Here is an 8,671-nt window from a genome sequence, read left to right on the forward strand (position 1 = left end):
GCCCAAAAAGCATGAGCAACAAAAGCAATAGGTGACATGACTAAGTGCCAGATAAACTCCATAGGGTCCCAAACCAAAAGTGTTTTGTAGCACCCCTGGGACAACACTCTAAGGGGCCCATAATTGGTATTTGCCTCCCTGCCCCTGGCCATACAAATGCAGCTCCATTCCTACCAGAAAGGCATTAGCAACTGCAAGACTCGAAACCAGATCAGAATCAACCTGGGAGGAAAAGGATCCCTCCTAATGTACCTACCTATCACATCCAAAATTACTAACAGGCGCCCCCACTCAACAAGAGGCCCCATGGTTCTGTTCCCCAAAACTGATAACAGACACACTTGATCTGAGCAAAAAGACCAAGAAGCGATTCACCCTTAAAATATAACTAAAGGCAAAGATATTTTTTTAAGTTTTAGATAGAGTAGAGGTAGATCAGAACATCTGTCGGGTTTCTATTTCTGTCTGTGCTTCAGTTAGGGAAATTCACCCTCTCTATTTGTCCTGTTTTCCATTATCACAGAGAATAAAAGTAAAAGAAAATCCCAAATGTTGGGTTGTCCCAGAACAGGAAGAGATGGGAAATCTTTAATTGGGGACACTAGTTCTGGTGACCCTGGTGACAGCCAGGGATTCACCCACTTTCTCTCATTTTCTGTTTTGGCTATGGAACAGGACATGAAGGGAAGTCTCTCCAATGGGACACAGATGGCAAAAAAACTAAAAGGGTTAATAACCCTCCCTTATTCTATCCAAAATGAAAGAAAAAGGTTTTGTATTTATGAGGAAGTAAACTTCCATCTTTGAATTTGAACTACATATATCATTGCGGCTCCGGACAGTCACAGAGCAGGAGTCCGCGAACCAGGAAGCAAGACGGGTGAAGATGGAAGCTGTCTCCAGCGATGCGATGAGGGCTTTGTTTTCAAGTAGGTTTATACTGTGCATAATAATACATTATGCCTATTCCCTGCAGATACGAATAATAAAAACAAGTCCAGCGTTTTACAACCGCATTTAGTTCTACTTTAAGTGTCTTGTTGCAATGTGTGCAACATGCATTACAGCATGCATTAATCTGCATTCAGTTAAGGCTGCTCCTTCATTATGAGTGGGTTGCCAACATATCACAATGGAAAAAAAAAATACATAATTTTTTGGCAACGCAATGCAAAGTATGTGTTTTGTGGTGTTCTGCAGTGCTTACAATATGTTGGGGTTCTATTCACAATGAATGGTACCACAACACCTCCTACATAGCCTCTCTGTTCTCCCCGTCTGACAGCTGCAGCGGGCGGGGCTGAGAAACCCCCGCTGACAGTCGGGAGGGGAGGAGGAGAGGAGAGAGCCGACAGGTCATGTGAGCGCTGGGTGGCGCTCTGAATACAGGTAAAGAATGACTTATTTTTATAAAACACAAACACAGGCACAGAGGATTAATAAACAAAGAGAATGGTACAAAATGTTTTATGTAACTTCAGCAGCAGGAGGGGAGGGGGCGGGCACTGACACAGGAGCTGACAGGCAGGGAGGGAGGGGGTGAGGAGGACAGAGGAGAGGACAGAGGAGAGATACGGATGACGAAGGCACGTAAACTGACCACGGCGTCAGGGCTCAGCAGCCTTGATGAATCGTGGTCAGTTTACAGGGGGAGGGCAGAGCCAGGCAGGATCAGCCAGGTTTTTTAGGTAATAGAAGGGGCCAAATGACACAGCACAAGCACTGTGCTTTATAATGTGCTTTAAAGGAACAGGATCAATATTTTTTTTTTTTTAGGGTAACAAACGCTTTAAATGAATGATGTCATGGACTGAGCCCTTTTGTTGGATAGTAGGATAGGAGCTCTTTCCCTCTCATCATTTGAAGCTCACAGTATATGTCTATTCTCTCCTACTTCCCTAAGAATTGCTGTGATCTACCGGACCCCTGGACCATTATCGACTTTCCTTGATGAGTTCTCTGCCTGGCTACCCTACTTTCTCTATTCAGAAATTCCCACAATCCTTCTCGGTGACTTCAACATCCCTGCTAATACAAACACCCCTGCTACTTCTAAACTTCTTAGTCTAACCTCTTCATTTGACCTGAAGCAATGGGTACAGGCTTCTACTCACTACTCACTATTCTCCTACCTTTGCACTCCATGCAATTTCTCAAACAATCCTTTTCCTCTCTCCGACCATTACCTTATTCGTTTCTCTCTCTCCCTGTCTTCCATCACCTTTCCCTCCAATCGCCTAACCATCACCCATAGAAATCTTTGCAACTTCAACTCTTCTCTCCTCTATTCTGCTACTAACCACCTCTATGTCAAAATCTATCTCCTGTCCTGCCCCAACCAAGCCACTTCCATCTACAATAAATCCCTGTCCTCCACCCTGGACAAGCTCTCTCCCCTCACTACACGCAGAATCAGGCCGTGACCCCTACAACCCTGGCAAACAGATGACACTAAAATTCTCAAAAACGTAGTCGCACTCTTGAACGTCTGTGGCACAAGACTAAGTCTCTCAAAGACTTCAACCAATACAAATCTGCCCTCCAAAAATACTATTCTTTCCTCCACACTGCCAAGCAGACCTATTTTACAACTCTTATTAACACCTTCTCATCTAGTCCCCGTAAACTTTTCTCTACCTTCAACTCTCTACTTCATCCTCCACCGCCTCCACCCACTGACTCACTCACTACCCAGGAGATTGCTAATCACTTCAAAAACAAGATTGATACAATCCGTGATGAAATCTCCACTCTACAGGTATCTCCCCCAGTTAAGGCCCCATATCAACAGCTACAATTGACACTCCCCTTATTCAAATCTGCTACTACAGACAAAGTTTCTAAACTCCTTTCTAATGCCCGCCTAACCACCTGCCCCCTGGACTCTGAGAAAAAGAGCGCCTCTAAGTAAAACTGCTTTATTCAATATAATAACAGAAGTAATAGCCACTTACATGTAAGCAAGGAACAATGCTCTCTGTGAGTCAATGACTGATAACAGGCTGCGGATGGGACACAAGCTGGGGAGGTGTCGCTAATCCGTGGTTGCAAACGAGGACAGAGAACTGGGATGGGAACCGGGAATCCCTTGTCACATATTCTTTTCTGAGCACACTTGACAATTCCCCAATTCATTCTCCATTATCATTATATATTACATATTAATTGCCATACTATATTCCTTCTAAATGTTGCTGCTCCATAGATGGTTAATGTGGGTAAACGCACACCTATATGTAATTATTTTAGGATTATTACCTTTCATAAACTCACGTTGTGCACCCAGGTGCTTGCTGTAGGTTGTTTTTTTTGCCAAAATTTCCTCATTGTTTATTTATTTCATCACAGTCATTTATTGTATTATTCATAAATTATCATTATTACATTTTGTACTTTAATTTTATTTTATATTTATTTTTATCCCATTTATTATTCTTACCATATTCTCTTATCTTCTCTTTTATCATTACTTTCACATATTACGGTACTTTTTTTATCATTATAATTTATTTTCTACTATTATTATGATTTTGATTGTTCTTTTCTTCACATTATTGTTAACATTATGTCCATCAATGTTATTTTGTGGTAGGTCAGTGGATTCCCATCAACTATTAATACTTATATATATAATTATTATTTTTATTATTACTGTTATTTCATTTTAAACTTCTATTGTTACTGCCATATTCTTATTATTTTTTATCATATATTTATACCCCCTGTAGATAATTGTCATTATCATATTTTGCAACGCCTTGTTTTTACAATGCCACACATAGAGCCCTCTCTTTTCAGCCAGCCGTGCGTTGTATTGCAGCCAGCGCACGCACATATAAGCTCCCCTGTCTATCTCCTATCACTACACTTGAGAAAGGAGCGTGCATGCACCCCACGGCCGTTGCGCATGCTCTGAAACGCGTTGTGTTTCCATCTACCCGGCTGACGTCACACGCTGGCTCTGCGAGCTGTCCTCTCCTTCCCTGCATGAGTGGCGGGTCCCGTCCCGGTTCTCTGTCCTCGTTTGCAGCCACGGATTAGCGACACCTCCCCAGCTTGTGTCCCATCCGCAGTCTGTTATCAGTCATTGACTCACAGAGAGCACTGTTCCTTGCTTACATGTAAGTGGCTATTACTTCTGTTATTATATTGAATAAAGCAGTTTTACTTAGAGGCGCTCCTCTCTCTCTCTCTTTTTCTCATGGATGACCCGGAGATGGCTTCACTCCAAAGAAGAGATGCCCTTTGCTGACTGCGTTACCACTATCTTCCTTACCAGCAAACCTCACATCTACAGCTTTTACTGGTTTTAATTATGGACTCTATTATGGACCCATTGTTTTACACACAATTTTAGAATTTCCTAGAGTTCTTTCTACATGTTTCTCGTGGTTTATCAGCAATTCTGAGCACCATTCTTATATGTTTTTGCCTCCTGGACCCTATTCCCTCTCAACCACTACGGTTGCCCTCTGACTCTATCCTACACTCTCTAACTCACATCTTCAATCCCTCCCTCACCTCTGGCACTTTCCCCAATGCTCTAAAACATGCACTGGTCACCCCCATACTTAAAAAGCTGTCTTTGGACCCTACCAATCTTAACAACCTATGCCCTATCTCCTTGCTCCCCTTTTCCTCTAAACTCCTTGAATGCCTGGTTTACAACCAACTGAGTGAACACCTCATTTAGAATAACCTTCTTGATCCCCTTCAATCTGGATTTCACCCTCAACACTCCACAGAAACAGCTCTTTTAAAACTCACAAATGACCTACTAATTGCAAAAACCAACGGACAATATTCTGTACTCCTACTTCTGGACCTTTCAGCTGCCTTTGACACGGTTGACCACCCCCTCCTCCTCAAAAAACTTTACTCCCTTGGTCTCCGTGACTGTGGTCTTCAGTGGCTCTAATCCTACCAATCCCAATGTACCTTCAGTGTCACTTACAATTCTACTTCCTCCACTCCTCCTCCCTTCTCCGTCGGGGTCCGCCAAGGTTCTGTTCTTGGACCTCTTTTATTTTCAATCTACACCTTTTCCCTGGGTCAGCTGATAGCCTCTCACGGCTTTCAATATCATTTCTACGCTGACAACACACAAATCCATCTCTCCACTCCTCAACTCACTCCATCAGTCTCCTCACGCATCACTAACTTACTAACAGACATATCTGTATGATGTCACACCACTTCCTCAAACTCAACTTGTCCAAAACCAAACGTATAATATTTCCTCCCCCACATGCCTCTTCCCCTGACTTATCTGTCAAGAGCAATGGCACAACCATCCACCCATCCCCACATGTTAGCGTACTAGGTGTTATTATGAACTCTCCTTTCGGCCCCACATCCAATCACTTTCCAAAGCTTGCCGCCTCAACCTCCGCAACATCTCTAAACTACGTCCCTTTCTAACCAATGAAACCACAAAGCTCCTGATTCACTCCCTGGTTATCTCTCACCTTGACTACTGCAGCTCCCTCCTCATTGGCTTACCTTTAAAATGCTGCTGCCAGACTCATCCACCTTCAAACCGCACAGTGTCTGCTACCCCTCTCTGCCAAGCCCTCCATTGGCTGCCACTTGCCCAACTAATTCAATTCAAAATACTAACAATAAGTTACAAAGCCATCCACAACTCTGCCCCCAGCTACATCACTAGCCTAGTCTCAAAATACCAACCTAATCGCCCTCTTCGTTCCTCCCAAGACCTCCTGCTCTCTAGCTCCCTCATCACCTCCTCCCATATCCGCCTCCAGGACTTCTCCCAAGCCTCGCCCATCCTCTGGAATTCGCTACCCCAATCTGTCAGACTGTCTCCAAATTTATGCACTTTTAGGCGATCCCTGAAAACTTTCCTCTTCAGAGAAGCCTATCCTGCCTCCATCTAACAACTGCACTATTTTCTCCATTAGCTCATCCCCCACAGCTATTACCCTTTTGTATAACTTGACCCTCCCTCCTAGATTGTAAGCTCTAATGAGCAGGGCTCTCTGATTCCCCCCTGTATTGAATTGTATTGTAATTGTACTGTCTGCCCTAATGTTGTAAAGCGCTGCGTAAACTGTCGGCGCTATATCAATGCTGTATAATAATAATAATAGTCAAATATAATTCAGGTAATTATACCTAAAACCTAAACATTATTTTTGTTTGTTTCAGACACAGTACTTAAAACCCCCATCAGCATGTTTTGTCTCTCTTTGTCCTGTTAGGAAGATTTTCCCATGTAAAGTGAGGGGAAATCCCCTCTAAAACAGATATCTAGAAAAGGTGTCCCTATTGAATAATTGTCTCTGTATTTATGTTCTAGTGACAGCTGTAAAATTTTGCATGATTGCAGTCTGTTTTCCCATGCACATTAAACACATCATTTAACATAAGTGGTGTGTGAAACCTATTGATACATTAAATTACTTTATACAATTTTTAAAACTTAAAATGATTCTGCTGTGAAAGAAATATAGGGGCTACCATTGATGACCACATACTGAAAATGCTAAAACCTATGCATTTTTCCTTTGAAATCAATGGAAATACATCAAAACGATGTCAACACACGTCAATGTGTGTCTTAACGCATGCAATAACAATGGGTTTTGATGTGTTTCCATTAATTTTAATGGAAAAAGCATCAAGCTAAAATGCAAAAGTGTGAATTCAGCCTTTGTCAACTGCTTGAGCACTCCAGAAGCCTATAAACCCAGGGAGGTCTATTATGCAAATATTGACTTTAGCACAGAAAATAAGACAGGCTGATTTACTATAGGATATATTTTTATGCCAGTACATCGCTTGTGCAGGGACAACCAATTTGTATCCTCAAGGTATTTAACTATGCATTTGGGATGTGCATGGCCTTGCACAGACAAGCTATAGGGTGCGGACACTGAATTTACTAGCAAATGTGGTTTGCAAAATGTATGCAACACTGTCTGAACATAAATCCGTTAAACCGTGACCTGCCAAAAATATAATTAATGTTTTTGGGTCTATCTTTTTTCTCCCTCTTACCTGTGTTCTTTTCAAAACACATATACACTCACACAGCGAATCCAGCATTGTCCAGCAGCACCACCATCTTGGTCCTCTTCAGTTGACAGCCTCTTCCAGATGTAGGCTGCCAGCTACCATTGATATGCTCCCTGTGTGCCAGATCCTGCAACCTTGTGGGAGATATGATGTAAGTGTTTCAGGTGGCTGCAGGACCAGAGACACATCATTCTGACCTAGGCCAGAATGGCACCAGGGGGCAGGACCAGTCAACAATAAATAATTAAATAGAAAAAATATATATAAAATTAGCTTTTTTTTTATTGTGGGTGGAGGGTCTTAACCGGAATAAACTCTTTTTTGGGTTAAGTTCCACTGTAAGTGTGCACTGCTGTTGTTAAAGGAAATAGTAAACCCTATATGGAGGGGTGTTGTAATGTGCATTCACCTATCTTTGTCACATGTGCAAAAGTCCATACATTATCCTGTGTATGAGATTCTATACGCTGGTGCTTGGAATCATTCCAGTGAAAAATATCTGTATATACACTGATGTTTTTCCTATGGCAACATGGTATTTTTTTTTCACTTTTGGGTAAAATGTTGACACATGCATGTCTTATTGCTCAGCAAAGCAGGATTGCACCACATTACCAGTGTATGAGAAGCCTATACAGTGGAGACGGAAAGTATTCAGACCCCCTTAAATTTTTCACTCCTTGCTATATTGCAGCCATTTGCTAAAATCATTTAAATTCATTTTTTTCCTCATTAATGTACACTCAGCACCCCATATTGAAAGAAAAACACAGAATTGTTGACATTTTTGCAGATTTATTAAAAAAGAAAAACTGAAATATCACATGGTCCTAAGTATTCAGACCATTTGCTGTGACACTCAGGTGCTATCCATTTCTTCTGATCATCGTTGAATTGGTTCTACACCTTCATTTGAGTCCAGCTGTGTTTGATTATACTGATTGGTAGGGATGAGCTTCGCGTTCGAGTCGAACCCATGTTCGACTCGAACATCGTCTGTTCGATCATTCGTTGAATTGCGAACGATATGGTCCGTTCGTGCCAAATTCGTATGGCGCGTCACGGCCCATAATTCACTGCGGCATCGCAGTGCATTGCTGGCTGATGATATGACCCGCATGCTTAGCCAATCACAGTGTATTGTGTATATATATGCATCCCAGGTGTTGTATATATATATATATATATATATACACTGTATTACACTGTATTCAGTTTAGCTAGATCCGTTCCTGTTATCTTCCTACTGACAGGCAGGCTTGTCCTGCTACAGTATTTACAGCTACCTGAAGAAAATTGCTGGTGTTCTTTTGATCCTATTAGTACCACAGTCAGGCAGCTAGACTATTTACAGTTAGTGTAGTGCGTCCTCCTTACAGTGTTCAGTTAAAGCTACAAGTTAGTTTAGTGTGACCTCTGCACAGTGTTCAGCTAAAGCTACAAGTTAGTGTAGTGCGTCCTCTGAACAGTGTTCAGCTAAAACTACAAGTTAGTGTAGTGCAACCTCTGCACAGTGTTCAGCTAAAGCTACAAGTTAGTGTAGTGTGTCCTCCTCACAGTGTTCAGCTAAAACTACAAGTTAGTATAGTGCAACCTCTGCACAGTGTTCAGCTAAAGCTACAAGTTAGTTTAG

The sequence above is a fragment of the Aquarana catesbeiana genome, linkage group LG06 (assembly GCF_042186555.1).
Source record: "Aquarana catesbeiana isolate 2022-GZ linkage group LG06, ASM4218655v1, whole genome shotgun sequence".
NCBI lineage: Eukaryota > Metazoa > Chordata > Amphibia > Anura > Ranidae > Aquarana > Aquarana catesbeiana.